The sequence below is a fragment of the Tinamus guttatus genome, unplaced genomic scaffold (assembly GCF_059628265.1).
Source record: "Tinamus guttatus ecotype Peru unplaced genomic scaffold, ASM5962826v1 Tinamus_guttatus_pri_ptg000104l, whole genome shotgun sequence".
In the NCBI taxonomy this organism is placed as follows: domain Eukaryota; kingdom Metazoa; phylum Chordata; class Aves; order Tinamiformes; family Tinamidae; genus Tinamus; species Tinamus guttatus.
Window position 1 is genome coordinate 3,225,757 of NW_028288638.1, and position 23,996 is coordinate 3,249,752.

Consider the following 23,996-nt stretch of genomic DNA (forward strand, 5'->3'; position numbering starts at 1 on the left):
TCCACCATTTCCATTTAACTCCTTCAGCGGCTGCCTGTGAAAGAGATTTCCTGCCAAACCAGGAACAGATTGTCACTGCTGCAAAAGGGAGAGGTGCTGCTTTAAATTTCAGAGATGATCCTTTGAGATCAAACTAAGGTTTTCCCAGGGCATTTAGCAGAATGGCGACCAGATCTCTGAGCCTACAACTTGGCCTCTGAAGAATGACCTCAAATATGTCTGTATTTGTCTCAGGTAAGAAAAGAGGAGTTTTAACATTATGTATTCTTGTTGCTCCTACTCAACGCGAAGTCCAAACTGCATTTTATCCTTGCATAACTTTGACTGCTTACACCTGTAACTTGCTCATGCAATGCAAAGAGCCCAGCAGTGTCACCGAGGGCATGATCTGGAGGAAATAGGGTAGCAAAAGCAGACAGAGGCTTTAGAGTATAAGATAACCTACACCAGCTGCAGAATCAGATGATGGTATGCCAATAGATCAAACCCTAACACCCTGTGCATTGTACAGGGCTAGGTGGTAGGAAAGACAGCTTTTTAACTTGCAAAATGAGCACTTTTGCAACAGCAGTAATCGGAAGACAAATATAGAACCCTGAAATGTCACTTTTACGCTCTCTTTTCAAAGTAATACTACACTTTCAAGAACAGTAGAACATAATGACAGTTTTAAAGGGAAAAAGAACAGATTTGATTTTAAAGACTAGGTATAGGAGAAATGAGTCAGACCTGATCTCAGTGACACCAGAGGAGATTGGGAGTAACTGTATTAGGATTCTTTCTGATATAGGCAAGTATAACTGAAATCAGGATCCAGCAAACCACAGGATAAACAAAAACAGAAATATCTTTCACTGGAGAACACTTGGAGACAGCAGGAAGGTGGCTGTCTATGTGATTACAGCACTTTGTTACTGCTCAGTGACCTAAAGTCTGTGCAACTGTGCAGCTGAGGGCGCTGGGCACATGACAGAGCACTTTTGGATAAAAAGGGTAGGGGAAGAAGGTTTATTGCCTTAAAGCAATTTCCAGATGGTGCTGTGTCTCCAAAGGATGTGCTAAAAGCCACTGGAAAGCATGCCTACACAGTAGGGTCAGGCCGAAACACCTCAACTCTTGCTCTGAGTCTTGTAAACCATATATGCTGAGTGAGAAGATAAATGAGCATGGGCACAGCACTCCCCCAAAAGCTCTCTGGTCTCTGGATCTGAGCCCAGGTCCCTCCAGCCAGCAGAGGAGAGAGGTACTGGAATTCAGCTCTGTCGGTTGAAGAAATTCCCTAATTTGGGGGTTGCTGAGAGGCTGTTCAGGGTGATACTGAAGAAAACATTGTGACTGAAGGAACACTTAAAGCTACTTCTCAAGCTTGTCTGTACAAGCAAGAGAGGGAAGAGGCAGGACCCAGGAAAGAAATAAAAAACTAAAGAAAGCAGGACAAGAAAGATGTGGATGATCAGCATAACAATTCTGGACTGGATTATTTGGTTAGATGCAAAATTGCATGGGTAGCCCCATGCCTTCGCAGAAAAGGTAATGTGAGAATGCTTCTGTAAAACCGTTACAAACAAGGAGAGAATTGCCTAATGAAGACAACCAATCCAAAGAGAACCCGTGGCGATCAGACCTTAAAAGGAAATACCTGATTTTGTGTAACCGCCTTCCCCTTGTTTTGTATATAAACCCTGAGCGCGACACCAGAGGGGTCCTTAGCGAGATTCCCTGTTTGAGGGTGAGCCGGGGACCCCAGCTAGCTGGTAATAAAGTTGGATCCTGCACATACAGGCCTCTGTGCTTCTGTTATGCTTGAGTGCTGGGGATCCGGACTTAACAGTAACTGTGGTGTTTCTTTCAAAGAAAGTCTTTCCTCCTACTAAGGCAAATTTTGAAAAGTAAAGGATTTTGTGTTTTACTGGTCTAGGCAAATTTGGAAGGACGCAGAACCAAAGTATAGATTGTCATTAAAACAGGGAATAGGTATACCTAGATAAGCAGATCTAAGCAGATGCATACCTGTTCCCTATCTCTTAGACACAATCTATCCTATCCTTTAGGCCAAGCATCTGTTTCAGGAGCATGCTTAACTAAGCTGCAATATAGAAGATAATTAATTAAAAAGTGAAGGCTCAATAAAACCATTGCATAGCGCAACAAGTTCACCGTAACTCCTTACAATTAGGCCTACTCTGCAGAATTTGCTGGGTTTTGGAACACTTTTCTGTGAGTTAGCATAAGTTAGCATAAGTTTGCTATGTGCTGCATGGCCATTCCAAAAAGGAAAGGTAAAGATGTACAGTTTGCTCCTATTTGCTTGCACTGCTTCCATTTCTGATACCATATGACCTTTCAAAAACTGGGCAAGAAAAACTTGTCTGTAGTGATCAGAATCATTTCTTCCATCGCAGTTATTAAAGCTCTTGCAGTTCGTAGGAGGAAAAGTTCTGCTTTCCAGTATGTATACATACATACATTCTGCTTTGTATCCCCGAGCCTGTTTTAAACCACATCTATCAAAATGCATAGCATCTTTTGCCACTGAACTCTCTCTCCATGGAAGCTGATAGTCAGGGCTAACATCTTCCTTTCATCTGTCTGCAATGTACCAATGATCTAAAAGGATCTAGGATGACAGCAGTAATGCAGCAAGCTCACCGAGTATTTGGGGGGCTGGATTTAAACTGAAGGCAAAAAAGAGCACGCTGCCAGTCCCATATAGTTTGGGTGAGGAATACCCAGGAAATGGATCACAATCAACCACAGTCCAGTACATTTTTTGAATACTTTTAAATAGCAAGTGCATCAAGTGTTTTTGCCCTTTTAGTTATGTCACACCTGTGGGGACAGTGGTCATGTTGCAGTTTGGAATCCTTTTTTGCTTGAGTAGGTGCGCTTGACCAAGTGAGGCTTTTGGAAATTACATGGTATTTGCTGTTCTATATTCACTGCTCATCTAACATCTCAGCTATGTGATATGCTATTCACTTTTTGACCTAAATTATTATGCAATCTTACTTTGTGCTATTTAAAAGTTGCCTCATTTCACCTTAAATACCACTAACCAATGACAGCTGAAGTGATTGCTAACATGGTTTGTACTCGGTTTCTGGAGTCTCTTCAGGTAACAGCCCATATAAATGTAAGATTTTATCATACTGACAAAAACCTTTGTGCCTGGAATCAGTCTGACCATCTAGTCCGGACATCTGAAACAATCACACTTCTCAAGAGACAACTAGTGAGCAAACAGTGTTTAAAACAAGTGTAAAAATGTTTTTTCAGTACTGACTAACCTAAGGATTTACAAATGTTACTTACCAAAGATCTAAAGAGTTTTGGATGATCTTATGCAGAGATTTAACAGAAAGCGATGAAAAGTTCATGTTTAATAGTACAGTATCCTAATTGCACCAGAGACTCCAACCATGTAGCTTATTATGGCAAAAAGAGACGCTCTTACAAGGCATTTGAAGTCCACAGACGCAGTGGGATGAACCCTGCTGTCTTGCAGAGTCCTTTTCTTATGAATCTCGTCCGAGTTGGGTTCTCACTGCTGGCTAAGAAAGATCCCCCGGCACTTTCCGCAAAAGTAGGGCTATTAACCTCACTGACCTGACCATATTCACTATTCATTAAGCGCTGTGGGGTGAAGGGCTTATTTAGCACTGACTCAGAAGGAAGAGTGCCACCCACTGAATCAGAAACACCACACTTACAGCAGCCTGCATATATATGTGTATAGACATATGTGTGTTTATAGTATATATACACAGTGTATGTTGAACAGAAACCAAGGAGCGATCTGACATGGTGGTTATAATTCACCGTGTCTTAGATTAATGTTTTACCTCGCATGCTGGCAAAACTGCCAAGATGTTACACGATGACGTTTACTTACACTAGGTATACTGTAAACCATTGTGCACGGTTTTCCCCGGTGCTTATAGTTTCAGCATCCAAGGAGAATTCCCTAAACCATTACTGTGCCCTTAAACGAGTGGATTTATACCAGCAGAAAACCGAATCAGGGAACCATGGCCCACATTTATTTCTCCCATCCCACTGCTTCCTTTCTACGCTGTGGCTGCTAACAATAACTTTCCTGTTTGATATGTTGTTCTTTCTGCCAGCTGCCACCTTAAATTAGGTTCTCTTAGGCTGCCTGGTAGTAAGGATCTTTGGGTTCATGTTAGGAGATGCATTTAACACACTTCAGATACTCAAGCATAAGCAGCTGTGACATGCAGGCAATTCTGAACATCCACAACTATCACCACCAATTACCCCCTTTATTAGTCCAACCTTGTGGTGGATACCCAGGGAGAATTTCACTGTCAGTCTCAGCATTTCACAGCTTCCTGTGTTTCATGAACATACATATATATAAATACATATATAGTACGTGTTTCACATTTCACTTGTTTGCTGCCCTCCCGAACACCAGCCTCTTAATTTTAGCTGTTTTGGTAATAAGGTATAAATCATTGTTTTATGGCTGCTTACCATTTTTCTGCTAACAGCTGTCATACGGCATTAGGCTACATTATACCCGCTGAAAAAAAGAGGGAGAGGTGGAGCACAACATACGCAGCCTAGCAAATTTATTATGCTGTTTGGTTGATAGGCCTATTCGTCTTTCAACACTGAGAGTACAGTAAGTCCTACTAACCCAAACTAACAGCACTCCAGGAAAATGTTAAGAATGTAGATTATATACAAATCAGGAAACTCTGATACTGTGCATTCAGATGGGATAATCTGCTCCTTGATAATGGAGCTGATGTATTTTAGGCATCCATTACCCTTAGGATGTTTTTATAAAAATCAGCTTCCCGGCCCAGTGGAAATCTGCACTGAACAAAGGAATTGTTGAGCTCGCGTTTTTGTTTACACAGCCTAGACACACTCAGGACTTGTCTTCACTGCAGGGTGATGCAGAGATGCCACATTTAGGCAGGCACAGATGGCATTTCATTGCGCCGTGGGGCCATAGCCCTGAACCCCACCTTTAGCAAGCAGGTGGGCACCCACATAGAATAACCCCGGGAGTCTCCAAAGTAATGGCCAAAGTAACACTCCCCCCTTGCCCAAAGAGCCAGATCCCATACCTGTATGTCAAAGCAACGTTAATAACATGCAAATTGCAATTGTAAAGATTCTAATAGTGACCCGTGTAACTAGAGCCCTTGTTGGCCATGTCTGCACTCTATGTGTAATCATATAGCGCTGACTAAAACACCAAAATCCTATCCTGGCAGGTCCTGAACTCTGTGCAAAATTTGGGATGGTCTCCTGAGGAACAAGTTCCTGCTTCGCTGCTTTTCAGAAAGTGTTAACTGTCCCCCTCTTTTCTTTAATAAACTAAAACTGTAAAAGATTCACAAAAAATCTGAATTGCATGAGAAAAACTGATCAAAACAAAAATTCATACAAAAATGCGTACTGGCCTGAGTTTGAAGTGTTTTCAAAGAGTAGCTGAATCAGGCCTTTGGTAGATCTTTTTTTTTGCCAATTTGAATATGAGCACCAGTGCACCCTAATAGGGCCCTTTTATTTACTGGGGAGAGTTGAGAGAGAGATGTAGCTCTTTTAGTCCTTTGCTAATTCAAGGAGGTTTTCTATTAAATAAAAAATAAATTGACTGGTATATGAAGTCATATTTTGCATCCTCAAGTTCTACCATATTTGTTGTAGAGAAAGCCCATGGATTTGGGTCAACCTGGAAATGTCTATTTTAAAATCCAGGATGCACCAAAGTGCAGACTCTATGTTTTCTACCTCTGTTATCAGCTGTCCACAGGTAGCCAAGATTTTACTGCAAAGCATGGGTCCTTTGATATCATTTAAGCACAACCGGGAATAAAAAAGGGTCAATACTGTGTCACCAAAAATTTTTGGACTATCTCAAAGGGCCCTTTCTGGCACATGGGACTTTTTAAATCCTTTGCTAAGATTCAAAAGAGCAATGGACACTGCTATGTCTGGTCAGCTTTGCTGGCTGCAGTGAGCAATAAATGAGACCATATTTTTCATTTTCTTCATCTTTAAAATTAAGTTCATGTGAGCCTTTTTTTTTCCGTACCAGTGTACGTGCTCAGAAAATTTGCAGTTACAGCTTGCCACTAAACAGGGGTGTTATTCCTCACTCATTCAGTGCTCCCAACACAAGTTCTAAGCACATTTTGTTTTGAAGAGGTTAACCATTGCTGAACCTTATGAAATGTTTAGAGTGTTAATGGTCTCTGCTCAACTCTGCATTGCTTTGAAATAGCCTAGCTTATGCATCTGTTTATTTGAACTCCGATTAGCTAATGCAGTTGTTTATTTTTCCTTAGCTAGAGCACTAAAACACTTATTCTATATAATTTTAATCATTAATTCCTACAAAGCACATTTTTTCAGCATAAGAACTTGGAAAAAGTTGTTCACTTTGAGTGGGAAGAGTAAGATCATTTTATCCACATTTGGGTCTTATTGTTTTAAAAGCGGAAGAGGAATGACAGAATGTTGAGACAATTACATATGTGCAAAATTGTTTGTTTATTTGATTTTTTTAACATAGAGAGATGCATGAATTTATTTAAATTTTGTTTGGATAAAAGTTTCCCTTGATACTATAGTCTATATATTTTAATTTGGTTAAATGCCTAGATGCATTCGATAAAGCCAAAAATAAAGAGTATGTTCTCCAGCTATATATATATGTATATATATGTATATATAGATTGCTAGTTAACTATTTTTTAACTTTCACAGTCCTCTGTAAAGAATCATTAGTAACAAAAAGAGTACTCTTATTTCCTTACATAGGACAATATTTATTAGAAAAGAAAAAAATTCTTGAGTCCAAACAAGGACTTTGAAATGTCAAGAAAGTTCAACCCAAAACCTTGCACTTTTCTTTTTGCAATAAGGGTTTCTTTAGAAATTTACCTATATTCAGTTTTAACGAACCTTAAAAAGCCTAACTGAAACGTCTGCTGGCCTGAAATGACATTTCTTTCAAATTTGTGTGTTTGTTGCTGTTTGGCAGGAAAACTGACAAATTTTCATTCTGGGTGGACCAAAAGAAATGTTTTTATTGTTGTTGATTTTTTGGTTTGGCCAGCACACAAGCATAAATAAATAAATTCTTCGCAGAGCTCTAGTCTTTGGATTAGCAAGAACCAACTCGAGTAGCAAAGCTGTGCTTTTAGTTTTACTCACATAACCCCCAAAGTGCCATATTTATTTTGATAGGATTGCTTCACACATATGCAAGAGAAAAAATATCAGCAAGATTTTCCTGTCAAAACCAGGAAATAAGAAGGGGTGGGGGCTGGAAAGAAAAAGCAAGAAAAGAAAAACAAACCGATGAAATAGACCTGCCTGTTGCTGAGGCAAAGCTGACTCAAGACTGTGCAGAAGCGTCTTTGGAAGTGAGCAAAACACATCCAGCCCCCGAGAGTAACTCCCCAAGCCATCATGCTGGGAGGAACCAGAGGCGTTTCGAGGGGCCGTGGGTGGAAAGGAGGATTAGAGAGCCCCGGTGGGACTGAAACAACCTCTGCGCGCTTCCCGGCCGTGGGAACAGCACCTGCCTCTAACAAGGGAAGTCACCGTCATCTTTCACCACTGCCCGTGCCTGAAGCCAGTGTTGAGACTGCTGGGCCATGCCTTCTCACCTGCCGGCCACTGCTACACCAGCAGGATTTCCCTGTGCTGGAGAGCTAAAATCATCAGCTCCTGTGAGCAAACACAATCCAAATAACACAAACAATGTCAGACTGAAGATGATTTCTGTATCACCCTGTATTTCTTACAGCGATGCAAAGGACCACAGCAAATTACATGCATGTATACCTATGCGTTTATGCAATGCATATCCACATGCATCCAGCAGACCAAAAATGCGGTCCTGCGTGGATCTGTGGCTGTACTCACAGCCCATTTCTGCACAAGGAGATTTTCTTGCACGTATTAAATGCAAGATTTTCTTGCATTTGCTTACCTGTGTGTAGTATGAGCATATGTGCAAGGATGCCCGCATGTGCAGTGTACACGCTGTACTTAAATTCCTATTACAGAAGGAGTATTTACCCTACAGTAGCAATAAATCACGTACTTCACACTCTGTCGACACCGTAGCCATAAATGAGCCAATACCAGCATGAAACGCAGGCCTAGCAACGGCTAGGCACACTAGCAATGCACACTAACAACGCACACTGGCAACCGCCTTGGCCCTTCGGGGCTGTTCACAGGCGCAGGGCAAAAGGAGAGGAGATTTCTGTTACAGCACAAACCTCTTCCCTTTCTATTCTGTCTATTAATTCCTCCTTTTTGCCCTTCTCTTCCTCTGCTTTCCTTTGTTCTCCAGCTCACCCTCTCCTTCCCCGGAAGGAGACAACTCATATATTTTTCTAAGTCTGTCATCGTGCTTAATCGAATTAGGGTAACAGTATCAATATACTAACATTACAATAGTTTTATATATCTGTTTCATCTAATGCTTCTGCCATCTTCACTTGTACAGAGGGAATTCGCTTTTTTTTCAACAGGGAACAAGAAGCAAAGAAGACTTGGAAACGTCCAGACACAGAAGAATTAAAAATAACACGTATATATTGCATTATAATACACATACTCATGCATACTTTGTGTATCAAAACACAGCAAAGACACTTTGGTAGGATTAGTTTACAACTTCTTCTAAATAAGGGGTAACACATCTCTGTGCCTGCCTAGCCTACGGAAAGTTAATGTAAAGGCTTATCTTCCTTCCTGGCTCCCTATCTAGCCCAGGTAAAAATCTCTCACCTATAGATCCACCACAGTCACAAGTTATGGCACTTCCCTCTCTCATCATCATTTATGCATAAGCTCAATACACATTGGCACAGCACTATTGAAGAGTAGAATCAAAAATTCCTCAGTCCTTAGAAGCTTTGGGTGCTACAGCCAGGAAGACAAGGTGAGGAACCTAGCTAAACCTCACTTTTGCTCATGGGAAATCTGGATAAACTAGAAAAGAGAAAGCAGACTTCTCTAAATAGAGGCATGCAGGAACACTTCTACCATGAATCTTTATTTTTCATTTTTTTTAATACTATGCTACAGATATACCCCTTTTCTTTTAAAAAGTAGAATTTAATAAATGCAAATGAGACATAGTGACAAATATAGAATTACTATTCAATTCTATGTGCAGGTATTAGAGCCTGAAGTGGAAAATTATTGATGAAGAAAAAAAGCTGGACAGGTTGTTGTCTGCAGGTGAGCACAGGTTTTGAGATAAGCAGTGAAGAAACTCATCGTCTGAAGAATCAGCACAGGGAGGGGAAAGAACTGTCTTTCTGAATATCAGATCTTGGTGGTTACTGCAATCCCTTTTCATTAAATAAGATTTAGATCTGTCTAGAAGTTTACGAGAATCAAGAGGTGGTAAGACCTCCATTCAGATTTTGATCTTGCATCTTGAGACGTGTCCATGTCAAGATGTTTTTCACTTAGTGCTGTTTCTCTGCAAACCTACTGCCCCTTCCCCATCCTTGGAAGAGCAGAAGTTGACCAAGAAGGACACTTGATTACAGTCCTGTCTGCTTGTTGGGCTCATGCCGGCTGAAAGTGCAGCTCATAAAGGCAGCTGCCACTGCTCCAATCGGGGAGTGGTGCTTCCCTCATAGCATAGGAGACCTCAACAGGAAAACAATTTGAGTAGTTCCCAAAGTGAACTGCCCCCAGTGGCAGTTAGGCTAATACCATAAAAGCAAAAGCTCTTTTTATGAGCCTGCAGTGTGAAATAAAACTGCGAGTAAGTTGCTGAGACTGTTTTCAAGAAGGCTGCTCCAATAAGATCCAATGGAACTTTGAGTTCCATTTCAGGCACAATGCAGATTCCTGGTGATTAATTGTAATGTGTTTTTAGAAACTTTGGGATGTTTCAGGTGGCTTCAAATACTGCTGGAGCTTTAAGCAACAAATGCTTGGATGAGCTCAAACATTCCGGGTTTTCCTGTGCTTAATATGTTGCATTGCTATGTTGATATGTAATGTCACAGATGGTAATATTAGTCATGAAAGAACAAAGAAGCCAAGTCCATAGACAAATTTGGGTGATGGTGGGGGGAGAGGGAAAGGAGAGAAAGGAAAGGGAGAAAGGAGTGAATATCTATGGCAAACAAGTTTTTTTCTTTAAAAGCTTTTTTTTTTTTTTTTTTTTTCCATGCACGTTGAACATCATCTAACGATTTATGTGTTGACAAAAGTAGCTATAGGAGGCTGTAAATCTTTAACCTGGCTGGTGTCCACTGTGAGTAGAGCAAGTAAGATGGTGAAAATACTTGGAAATGAATGGATCAATTTAATTTAACAATGGGCAGCCATCCCACAAATTCTCATGCAAACCCATGGTGGCTTCCTCTCTTTTGTTTAATTAACTGCACAACCCTTTTCTGACAAGGGGATTTAGAACATTTGTCTCCATCTTCTTTACACATTTCAAATGTCTTTTTAACCATTTGCATACAGTACATTTCACCTGTTCATAAAGAGGTCAAGGGAAAGCATTTAAAGACATCAAAATAATTCAGGTGAAAAGAATGAACAGAAAGAACATGACAGTCATTGAAGGTGCTGCTTGACAGACAAATTGTACTGCCCGTGAAACTATATATGCTGTGTGGAGTTGTGGGGGAACTTTATCCACTTTAGCAAACAATCTCATCACTAGTGCTTCTGCTTGCTAAGTTATCTCATTTCTATGAACAGGGGAAATGGAGGTGATGTTAATCAAGGTAGCACAAGTCCATAATAGAAAGTCACCTTTTCAACAATTTCTAAAGCTGAATCATCGGTGCTATTGAAATAAAGAATGGAAAAACTGTAGTGAAGAAACTGCCCTTCTCATCTCTGAGTCATCTAAGTGAAGATGGTGAGAAAGATAGCAGTTAGGCCAAAGAGCTATGAACTGATACAATTGAGAAACCTTATAAAAGGAATTTGTTGCTTGACATAAAATGAAAGTTTAAGAGAGAAGAGAAAGATATTTTACTTCTTGTAAATGCAATGCTCTGTCCATAAGTTCTGCTCAGAAACAGATGCCCCACTTTCCTTTTGCACTTTGTAGGGGTTGGAGTAGATACGATGACAATCTAAAAGATTTTGAAAGGTGAACTATCAAGAATGAAGGACATTAGAGGGTGGCTTGCAGGTGTGAATAAGGGTATACAAATGAACAAACCCATTTTTATGCTAAGCAACAGGGAAATTTCCCATCATTGATTATTATTAGGCTATGCAAGAGGCCCTCAAGTGAAGGGATAGAACTTAGACGGAAAATATAGGAGTATACTTTCACAGGCAAGAAAAATCTTGATTTAGTAAGTCTTTCCATCCCTGTGATCCCATAACTTGAGGCTGTTCCAACATTCAAGGTAGAAGAAAAGATATATTGAACTTCTGCCTCTCTTTTACAGCATTTGAGCTATCTTGGCATACACAGGCATACATAGTGAAGCTATTTTGTTTTAAAGATTTTACTATTTGGAAAGAGATTCAATGGTTCTCCAGAGAATGGACAAATATAGTGAAAGCAGAAATAATGGCAAGAGTTACCCTCTGCCTTTAATGCCACCTGGATTCCCTTGACAAAGAAACAGCAAACTAAGTTTGATTGCATATCATGGGTTTGTAATCTTTCTTACATTTGCCATGTGTCACTCTCAAATTCTGCATGCAATGTTTCTGTTTTTACACAATACACAAAGTAGAGGGTCTAATTTCCATTTACCTCTCTAGTTTATCCTATGATTAAGGGGTAGGGCATGAGCCTCCAGGCATGTGTCTGATACGGTAAGAACCTGAGAATACACGGAAAGGTGGGCCCATTCAAAAAGTTAGATTTTTTTCAAAGTGCAGAGTGAGTATACACTTTTGCAAAGACGCAGCATTCTTTTTATTAGCAGCTAGCAGAGACATATTTTCCAAACAATAAATAAAAAAATGTATAAATAATCATAGTAGGCTGATCTGGCAGCAATGCAGATACTATCAGGAGAAAGCAGAGCATTAGAATGACTGTTTCTGAGTGATCTGGAGCAACATAAACAACATCTTAGCCTTGCCACAGAGAATACCAAGAATGCATCTGTGCTCACCAATATATTTCAATTAAAGAACAAAATATACAAACCCATTCCAATTACATGGAAGCATGGGCACAAAATTTGACCTCTCAGACGTTGACATCAGAGAATTCCCTGCGTCCTAAAGTTCCCTCTAGTTGATATAATCCGCACAGCTAGAATCCCAGGTCATGAATCATGTTAACTGTACTTCAAGAATGTGAGGAAAAGCACAAAGAATTGCATCTACTACTGAAGAAACTTCTGGATAACCCCTGGATATTTAATTTCTATTTAGGATTCTATTTGTTTCCAATGAATGTTAATACTTGTGAATCTTATTACTTAGAAGGTCAAAAAGCTGAAATATATCTGGATAAACATTTCAATTCTTCTTCATACTGTGGTGCTCAGATCAATAACAATTGGATTCTCATACATATTCAAGGGTCAAAAAGAGTTTTTTTATGTGGATAAATAAGCAAAGTAGTTTATATGAAAATCTACAGAAAAAAAAAGGAAAAAAAATTCGTACAAAAATAGTCTTGATTTTCTTGAGGAATTTGAAGCATTTAATGAGTTGATGGCCAGCTGACTACCCAGGACATGTCAACTTATGAGACGTGGCTTTCCCAAAGCCCATGATGTTACAGAAGAATGAACTTTGATACTGTTGTAGTGTAAAAGACTGAGCTTGGATGTTTGAATAAAGTCAAGAAATATTTATACTTTAGGTAAAAAAATCATTGTTACAATAGGTTTAAAGATTATCTGAACAAATTAAAAGTACAAGGCAGGGTCTTGTTAAAGAAAGTATTTTTAGACCATATGAAATACAGCACATTCCACTCTGGGTAGTAACGAAGGTTAAAGGTCGTGTTTTGTGACATGGCAGGATACACTACACACAGACAGTGTCCTAAAGTCGTCAGCTTTAATGTTGCAAGTCATAGATAATAGCCTTTTCCTGAGCATGGTAAGAGAATTGTACTACAGGGACTTGACCCTCCTATTCAACCATTCTTGTTCATTCATGGTGAATTCATCTCAGTGCTTTGATTTCAGCAATATAATGCATTAGATAAATAATGACCCTTGAGTCAGCCAGAAAAATAAGCTTCTATTCCTTGAATTTTTCTTTTGGGATCCATAAAGGAATAATTTAAAATCTTTCTGGTCCTGGAGGGAATAGGAGTTGTATTATCTTTTTAGCACCTCTAAAGAGCTTTTCATTCACCTGGCCTGAGGTGCAGAGCCCCAAACACAGCATGGCATAAACAGCATCGCTGCTAGATTTTGTTCCTACTTTAGCATTACCCTGAAGAGCAAAGGAACACATGGACTATGAACTCATAGAACAAGAAACTTGCCCAACTTTGATTATTTATCAACTCACATCTGAGAGCACAACAGGCAGGCAAGTTGCATGACAGCTCTTGTTAACTATTCTGATAGCCAAAGAAGTCAGCCACCAGCCCACAAAGCTGTGCAAGAAAGCTCTCTCTGCATGCAATTCATCAGTGTTAAGTCTTGGTGTTTACCTTCTGTCTCGGCAGACAGTACACATTGAGATGGGACATTTTCTCCAATGAGAGCAGTACACTTCCTTTCATCAATAAGACTGATCATGGTTGTCTGACCTGCTACAAGAACTCTGTCAAACACTGAAAGCATCTGATGAGGGACTAGATCTCTGCGAAAGGGGCAGTACCCCTTAATGAAAGGCACAGATATTAATGAATCATTGCATACGAGCAGTCAGTGAGCTACCCTCTCCTTCTGATACCAAAACAACTGTGCCAAAGGAGCTCCTTTCAGCCAATATTCTTTCCCAATATCAGGGCTTCTGTTCATCTACACATCACAGCTAAAGTGAATAGAGAAGGAGGGGGACAAACTATTGCAACTAGCTATAGAAGTACACTAAGACCAATAACTTGAATACAAGCTCATAGCAGTTTGGAATAACAGCTCTAGACAGGAGTACAGAAGCACATAAACAAGACATTTCTCAACTTTCAAGTGTGTCAGGAACACCCTGCTGTTCCTTCCTATAGAGAAAAAAGAGCCACAGACATCTAAGCTTAGCTCCATAGTTTTCAATATGTTATAGCCCTCTACATTTTTTTTTTAGTGATTTTTTTTTCAAAAGTTAAAATATTTTACTCATCTACAATTTGGACAGCTGGTGTTCTCCTATCATAAGAAAGAACTCCCTTGATCGCATTGGAGAGTTGTCTGTCTACAGGATTCAACACATTTGTGGACTTGTCATTTCCATATTAATCTCTTGCTTTTTTTTCTACAAAATTGGCAAATCATTGTTGACTACATGTTTTTCCCCTCTGTCTGCCATTCAAGGTTGAAGAAGAGAGCAAAAGTAAGCTTAAAAAGTGTTCTAGAAAAAATACTGCTTTCTGGACCTACGTTGCATGTTCCACCAAGCTCTCTTTTTGGACCAATTATGGAAAGAACAATCCTAAAGGGACTAAATAGATAAGGATGGAACTTAACTAGTGGTGACTATAGAGAAGACGGAAGTCAGGCACTTCTCAGAGATATATGACAAAAGGACAAGAGGCAACAGCTGCACATTCCAGCAAGGGAAATTTGGCCTGAATATAAGAAAAAATACCTCACCGTGAGGTGGTGTGCAGGAACCAGGTTCCCAGAGGGGCCAGGGAATCTCCATCCTTGGGGATGTTCAAAGCTCACCTGGACACAGCCTTGAGAACAGGACCTAGTTTGCATTTAAGCCCTGCATTGAGCAGGAGGTCAGATTAGATGATCTCCAGAGGTCCCTTCCAATATAAATTGTTCTGCATTTGTGTGTGATACAAAATAAATAATAATAATAAAGTATTTCATGAACGAAGGGCAAGTCCTTTTTTCCCCTGGAGATGTCAGTCTGAGATTTGATTCACCCAGGGATGTAAGCGGTTACTAGAGGTGACAGCTCCAAGACCCTTGGCAATATGGTCTGACGTTGTCTACCTGCATGTCCCTTGAATGCAGGAGGTGAAAGATGAGGAGAGGTACACTGCAAGGCATGACAGCTGATGCAGGTCCTAGGGGTATTCTCAAATGTGTGACAATGACACTTTCCTGGAGAGCTTAGATATCTCTGCGCTGTGCTGTGATTCATCCATGTTTCAGGCACAATCTTTTGCCCATTCTTTTGACCATCTATGTGAGAGGGGAGCTGGTGGACTCACAGCCGTTGTTTCTAACCCTATTTATGTGTCTCCTTAATGGGAGACGGAGGCCAAGGAAAACCCACCTGGCTGCGACTGTCAGTTGAGGGAACGCTGTTGATGGAATGGGGCTGACCTCCCTGCTGAGCCTTTTGACAGAGGAGGAAGCAGACACACGTGGTTTCATACGCCTTTGGCTTTTCTTGGACTACCTCGATCCCTGAAGCCTGCAGGAAAGCAGAGCCGAGGAGGCAAACTGCTCCAAAAGTAAATGCCACCTGGGGACTTGGCTGGGAATGAGACGGACATGTTAGTGAGCCAAACTGTAAATCTAAAATTTTGAAATAAAGTTTGGAATTTTCCTCAGAAAAGCTCGGTCACCAGGAGGTCTTGCTCTAATGCCAGTGCCAGAAGAGGCAGAAAATACTGACCTGAATTTCAACGAGCAAGATATCCCCTGTTTGCCCATGATGGACAGGCCTGGATTTAGCCCCAGTCCTTAAGCAAAGCAAAGTAGATACCAGAAAGAGGGACCTACTGCAAAAAACACATGGACTTCAGTGGGTAGCACAGGCTGCATTTTGCTCAGACCTCTTAGGAGTTAGTTAGGAGCAGCATAATGATCTCAGTAGCAGAGAGGCTTATGCAGTTGAGAAAACAAAGTTGAAAACAAACAGCTGCATAATGTATTGCAGTAAGGCTTTCACAGCGCGGAGATAGTGGGTCATAAACAAGTCCCCCAGTACCTGGAGGACATCCAACAAGGCACAAGGCCTAAAAAGAACTATTTGTTTTTTTACTCTTCATGAGATGAAATGCACACTGCAGGAAAATCCCGTGCAAATCAGCATAGCGTCATGGAAACCACGAGACCATCAATAAAAGTAATAAATGGAAAGGGTTATAATAATATATACTTAACACTTTACATTTTCAAAGTGCTGACAGGACATTAATCCTCAGAATACCCCAGTGAGGGCAAAGGCAGGTTTAACATTTTGAGGTGCATTTGTGAAACAAGCTTGGGTCTTGAATCTATCTGACCTGACTTCTGTTCACAAGGATCATACTATTTTGAGTTAAATTGGATTAGAGTATTTTCACACTAGATAGATAACATGATGCTTCATTGTTTCTCCTTCTCTGAACATGAGAAGCAGAGCCAGTGTTTGCTAGACCACACACTCATGCCAACACTGTAGAACAGCTTTCTAAGGTCAATTCTTCCTGCTAGCTGGGACCTATAGGCCACTGTGCATGCTATCACTGGAGAGTTTTATTGCATTCAATTACTTAGTCAATGTTTTCTCCAGTTATTTAAGCATGTAAGACATAGTAGCTGGTAATTTATATACCAAAATACACAGACTAACCATTTTCAGTGAACAGAAGGGAGAACTGCCTCAAAGACAGCCAGAAAAGGAAAACAAGTGAGCAGCAGCTATATTTTATAACTTCAAAGGGGTGTGTTTTATCTTCCACAGATTATTTGTTCAACCACAGGTTTGAATTAGCTCTGCTTCTCCTTTTCTAAATGCTCAGTTCGGGGGGAGCCTGGTCACTGGGTTGCTTCATTGCATATTTTGGCTGCCATTTCCAGTTGTTTTATTTGGGCTGTAATTCTTCTATTAGCTCTGTTACCATTCATGATCCCAATAAGTCAAAATATTATAAATGCTAGATACTCCTGTGTGGTTGTACAAGATAGGTTTCATTAAAATAAAATGAAATGAAGTTGAGGGCTATAAATAGAACAACGGTGTCATAAAGGCTGCCATTCAAAAAAATTGGGAAAAAAAAAAAGAAGAAAAGTCCACACATAGGTCTTCAAGAGGAATGCTTAATCAAAAACAAAACTAGGAGAGGCAAACTAGCAGCTGGAGAAAGGAGAAGGAAGGAGAAGGAGCTGAAAAAAATAGAGATCACATAGCAACAACTTCCTATGTATTTCAGAATAATCAGCAGTTCAGTGAATATGATATTGAGTCCAATTATGTGATACTTCACAAACAGCTCATGTAACCTTAAAACTAAGTGAGCATGTACCTGGTGTGTAGGATTTTGTAATAACTGTGAACGGCAGCATCCACTGCTGAAAATCATGCTATGTGTGGTAACAGAGTAAGAATGCTAACCATAAGTAATTGGTAACTAAAAAGCTAAGCAAAACAAACAAAACTTATGCCAAAACTTAAGATTTCATGGCTAATGAAGGAATTGCTTGTGAATATCTTAAGCAGAATTTATTCAGCATGAAAAAAAGCCCTAACTAAGCAATGTTCCCGTTTAGGATCACAACTGTACAATTACTTTCATAAAAATGAGAAGCCATAAGCCACCATTTAGAACAAAAGTTAAACAATACCTTGCTGGCAGAATAGAATCATAGAATCATAGAATGCTTAAGGTTGGAAGGGACCTCTAGAGGTCATCTAGTCCAACCCTCCTGCACACACAGGGTCACCTAGAGCACGTGGCACAGGACTGCATCCAAGCGGGTTTGAAGATCTCCAGAGAAGGAGACTCCACAACATTTCTGGGCAGCCTGTTCCAGTGCTCCATCACCCTCGCTGTTAAGAAATCTTTCCTTAAGTTCCTGTGGAACTTTTGGTGTTTCAGTTTGTGGCCATTACCTCTAGTTCTGTCAGTGGCTACAGGTGAAAAGAGGCCAGTACCATCCTCCACACTCCGTCCCTTGAGGTACTTATAGACACTGATTAATTAGATCCCCTCTCAGCCTTCTCTTCTCCAGGCTGAACAGGCCCAGCTCCCTCAGTCTCTCCTCATAGGGCAGATGTTCCAGGCCCCTGATCATCCTTGTAGCCCTGCGTTGGACTCTCTCCAGCAGCTCCACATCCCTCTTGCATTGTGGGGCCCAGAACTGGACACTCCAGATGCGGCCTCACCAGGGCTGAGTAGAGGGGCAGGATCACCTCCCTTGACCTGCTGGAGGTGCTCTTCTTAATGCACCCCAGGATCCCATTGGCCTTCTTGGCCATGAGGGCACACTGCTGCCTCATGGTCAACTTGTTGTCCACCATGACACCCAGGTCCTTCTCTGCAGAGCTGCTCTCCAGAAGGTCGGTCCCCAGCCTGTCCTGGTGTCTGGGGTTATTCCTCTTCAGGTGCAGGACCTTGCACTTGGCCTTGTTGAATTTCGTAAGTTTTCTCACCACGTAGTTGTCCAGTCTGTCCAGGTCCCTCTGGATGGCAGCGCAGCCCTCTGGGGTATCAGCTACTCCTCCTAGTTTCGTATCATCAGCAAACTTGCTGAGGGAGCACTCTGTGCCTTCATCTAGGTCACTGATGAATAAATTGAACAGGACTGTATCGAGGACTGACCCCTGGGGGCCACTGCTGATCACCACCCTATGAGCTCTGCCATCCAGCCAGTTCCTAATCGACCTCACTGTGCACTCATCTACCCCACACTTCCGGAGCTTGCCCAGGAGGATGTTGTGAGGGACGGTGTCAAAAGCCTTAGTGAAGTCAAGATAGATGACATCCACCGCTCTCCCCTCATCTATCCAGCTGGTCATTTCATCATAGAAGGCTATCAGGTTAGTCAAGCATGATTTCCTCTTGGTGAATGCATGCTGACTACTCTTGAGCACCTTCTTGTCCTCCGTGTGCCAGGAGACAATGGCCAGTATGAGCCGTTCCATCACTTTTCGGGGGACGGAGGTGAGACTCACTGGCCTGTAGTTGCCTGGGTCCTCCTTCTTGCCTTTTTTGAAGACTGGCGTGACATTGGCCTTCTTCCAGTCCTCTGGTACCTCCCCCGTTCTCCAGGATCTCCAGATGATGGAGAGCGGCTTAGCTATGACACCCCAGCTCCCGCAGCACTCTGGGGTGCATCCCATCAGGGCCCATGGATTTGTGGGTATTGAGTTTCCTTAGGTGCTCTCTGACCCAGAAGAAGTTGAGGAATGGGTATGTGCAGGCAAACTGTGGCACAGAGGGATATTTGATACAGGTTCATGGGAAGTCAATTGCAAGGGCACCCACTGGAGGGAGAAATGAGTTCTGCCAATTCATTGCACGCAGGATTCCCAAATGCGTAGGCAACGTCCAGCAGACTATTTCTAGCTGTGGTTTGATTTTGCCTCCTGCTATACTGCTCCATTAAAGAGAAATAGCTCCAAGATACACCACATCTTTTGAAGATAAAGACCTCATAAAGAATGAATCACTTCTTCATTATTAATGATAACAAGAGGACATTAAAAAAGATATGAAATGACAAGCCCCTGCACAACACATGAGGGGAAGTTGCCTGAGTGAACATAATCAACTGACAAAACTGCAATGGCCTAAAATTTCCATTCTGCTCTCTATTGGATCACAGGCGATGGCAATTTCATCTGTACACAGACTGTGGGTACAGGATAGCAGGGATCCAAGAACTCATATGAGCAACAACTAAGGCTCTTTTTTCTTCAAACCACTAATTCAGAAATTTAAGGTCACACTAATAGTGTGTTTTGCCGTTGTTAAGTTCTCTCTTCTACTTATCTTTAGATTTTATGACATACTTATTACAGTGGTATTGCTACTAGGCTATTCTTCCCACAAAACATTCCTGCCAAAGTCTTAATGATCCATTCATCCTGTGTCTTGATATAAAAAACCTCATGCAAGCCATGATAAACATTAAAGCAATTAGCTACACTACCTGCCCCATTCCACCTACTTTCCTCACACTGCAGAAGACACCATGACATTAACAAGAGCTACAGATCTGGATCCAGACCGAGACCAACATGATGTCCTTCCACAAACTTCCAATTATGTTTATTTTTAGCAACTGAATAAGACAAACTTCCTTTTGCATCCTATTAGTTTATCCCAGGAAGCATTTAAAATGGGAAAATAGAAAATAGAAAAGTTTCTCTACAAACCATTAAAGAAAGATAAAAGGAGCAGGGGGGGAAAAAAAGAACAACAAAACACATAAATTGCAGGAAATCGTGTGCACTTTTAACCAGATTGACATAGTGGAAATGCGGACATTTCTTTGGAAAATAGGAGTTATGTTTTATGGCATAAACCGCATACATATAACTCGTGCTTTCTACTAAATAAATCCTAATGACTCTACATAATACATATGCATATTTGAGGTTCTATGTTGGCTGCTGGATGCAAAAATACAACCAAGCAAAAGTAAACATTCCTTGCTCCAAAGATGGAAGTACCTATTTACTGCTCTAAAAGGGATCAGTTAAGGAAGATCTCCTTCCTTGAATCTCTTCCCACAAAAATATATATTAGCACAGTTAAACCAAGTCTTTTGCAAGAGAACTGAGTAAAACAAAAAATGTTCACATTCATATTCAATTCACATACCTACAGTATACATAAGTATGGATCTCCTGATATACCACAGATGGGAAAAAATACTTATTTTTTTATCTTGAGATTTTATATGTTCTTACAGGCACGTGTGGGAATACTTCCACTGCCCAGGTTAGATTCAGCGAAATACTTCAAAGTACAACGCTTTAAGCACTTGCACTGCATAATTCCATTGATTTTGATGGGAACAAGCATGACAAGAAGCAGGCATTCACAGAGCAGCCCTGCTGCCTAGAAGCCATAATGAATTGTTTCTGTAGCTGTAAGTGACTAATAATAATGACTGATGGGTGTACTAGTCAGTGGTTTCTCTACTGTATGGAGCCATTATTTAGATGATTAGATTATTTAGATTATTATTTAGATTATTTAAATCTATGCCAGAAAAAGTTAAACAGTTCTGAAGATGATTACTATGTTATTTAATATAGCACAGGTAACTACTGGGAACACAGTCATGTTACTTATGTCTCCCTCTTCATCCCACTGAAATCATGGAACAACAAAAAAAATACTGTAACAAGTTTTTAGTAAAAATCTCTCTTAAGTGAAATAAAGGAAGATCATCTACTTCCAGAACTTTAGCAGGAAGTATAGGCTGACCACTCAGCATTGTTCATATAAAGATTTTGATCCAACTGCCAGATCTGGCTTGCATTTATTAAAATATAAGAGAAAACAATACAATACATTAAGATTACTGTCAGTTCCTAAGTCAGAAGAAATTTACATGCAACATGCACCCACATTTTCATTTTTTTCCAAAATCATGTTATATCATTAGCTGCTGAAACATGACAAAAAATGAAAAATATATATATATGGCATTATATCTTAGGAATACCCTATAAGTGAACTGGAAGGAGACTATTTCCAAAGCCACTCTTCAGGATATTTTTCACTGTTGCATCATAATTTCTTATTTATTTCCAATGTATTAAAGTTCCTATGTTAACATGAAATGGAGACTACCTCTATCAACATCAATAGAAAATAAGTGAGCTCACACTGAGGCCAAGGCAGCTGGGCAGCCAAAGGAAAGACAGATGTGCCCAGTTTGAGATCACATGGGTTTCTCTTTACACCCAGTCCCTTGGCAGAAGTAATTGAAAGGCTCCTTTTCTCAAATACCTGCATGCACACATTGTATCTATAAGAGCCTAAAACAAAGACACCATTCACTGAGTAATTATTAGCCAGTTCTGAAAAACAGCAGAAATATTTTTAATCCTTGTGGTTTAAACAGCCTGCTCCATTTTGCTTAGGCGAGCCGTCATTGCAGCCTGTTGCACAATTTATGCTAAACGAAGTGTGCTCCAACTCCGAATACATTGTTTCCTAAACACAGAGGAAAAAAATGCAGAAGATAGGCGCCCACCCCTGGGACCAGCTCACTAACAACCCACACTATAGCTTGGCAATACCAGTCCCGAACGCAATCACCAGGCCAACTGTACTAAGAGATTGTGGCTCTTTATAAATATGAATGACTGAAAAGAAAATGTCAACAAAAGCAAAAATTCAAACCCCATGCACTTTCTACAAACTGGCATAATTTTGCAGATGACGTAAATCTTTTGTTCTCCAATGGATTGCAATTATCTAAACAAAAGAGTAGGAGCAGCCAACTGATTTTTGGTTGCAATATTGAAAATCGACACAAGTTTCAGCAAGCACTTTGCCAGTTGGCGCCATAAAGATGGGAAACCACTCCAACAGGCAGCGCATGATGGAGCTCCTCCCTCCCAAACACCCGGGAGCTGCAGCAGTTATTCTGCAACCTTCTTCTCTCCCCATCCTTATGTTCACGCGGCTTCCACGTCCTGCCTTCAGACTGCCAAGCCCTGCTCTTGGTTCCACTGCTATAAACGCCAAATAATTCTGTTTATATGCGCGGGCATCGAAAAGAGAATCTGGCTGAGAGCATGAGCAGAAAATAAACTGCTTTCCTGACTCATGAGCTCATAACTTATCTTAAACCAGTTACTCGAGGCAAAACGCCCCTTGAGTTCCCCTGTGAGCCGCCTGTGCGAGGGCTCCTGCTATGATACGGCCTCGCGGCCAGCTCTGGGAAACTCTCGGGAAGCATTTGGAGCTACATGAGTGGAGTAAAGGGTGGCATGGGTCTGCTTCATTTCAGAAAATGGCAGTGTTGGAATTACAATGTGCTGACAGGACTCATCAGAAGGATTTATTTCCATGCTTTGGGCCAGTGGCCTAATGAATTGGAAAATATTTGCCTATGTCCTCTGCTTAAGCTCTAAATTAGAGTGACATCTCTTATTAAAAATGCCGGTTTTACAAACTGGAATACATGACATGCTGTTGCCCATGTGATAATACAAGCTTCCTTGGAGTCCTACGCTTATTAGTATCTTTTTAATGGAAAACATGTTGCTCTAAGTGCTCCACAGATGAAAGTCTAAGGCTTGAAATATATTTAATGCATTTTTTTATATAATATTCGTATGTAAATCAAAAAAAGTACACTGAAAAATCCTCTTGGGGCCCTAGTACAGAAAATGCTCCCCAAAGTGCCTGTTTTCATGCCCGCTGGAGCTCTCGCAAACACTGCTACCCTTCCACGGCGTGCAGAAATGGTTTGATAGCACTCCCTCTGCAGCTTGGAGAGGTGGCTAAAGGAGGATATAAAGGAGAGTCATGATTTATGGGATTTATTTCAGAGGCTTGCAGTTCTGTTCAGCTAGTGAAACGGTCTGATTTTATTAGCTATTTCTGCTGAAAATATGAAATACGATAAGTCATCTTAACAACATAATCATCATTGGTTTCATGCGTAATATGCATAGTCTCTGAGACTTTGCCTAGAGCTATATGAACTTAAATGGTAAAGTAGTACACTCTGACCAGCTCTGTGCTAGACTGGGCTAAAAGAAAAGTGAAAATAGAAGTGTTACAATTCATGAAAGACTCACTTTTAAATTCCTATTTCCTTAAGTAGTTGCCACTGGAATCCCCCAACAACTGAGCTTACAATACCAAGAGACCACGGAGCGAGTGCTGCTCCCACATGCAACAAAGTGATCCTGTAGCCCTTAAAGCTGCTGAAAGCTTCAAATTCTCAATTTTGAGAAGTGGCTGCCAAATCTCTGCAACCTTCTGAGCAAGTGTTGTGATGAGCGCATGTACTCTTGGTGCTCGAACAGCTTCGCCTGGACATGACACAGCACAGGAATGATAAATCATAGACTGGGAATACTGGCAGTACCTTCATGTATTTGCTAGGTACTAGAGGCAATATATAACAAGAGATGTAGACTGTGCACAGAAGTCCTTGACCCGAGGAGCGTTCCCCTTCTCATGAGCTATGCTCATTCTCCTCTGA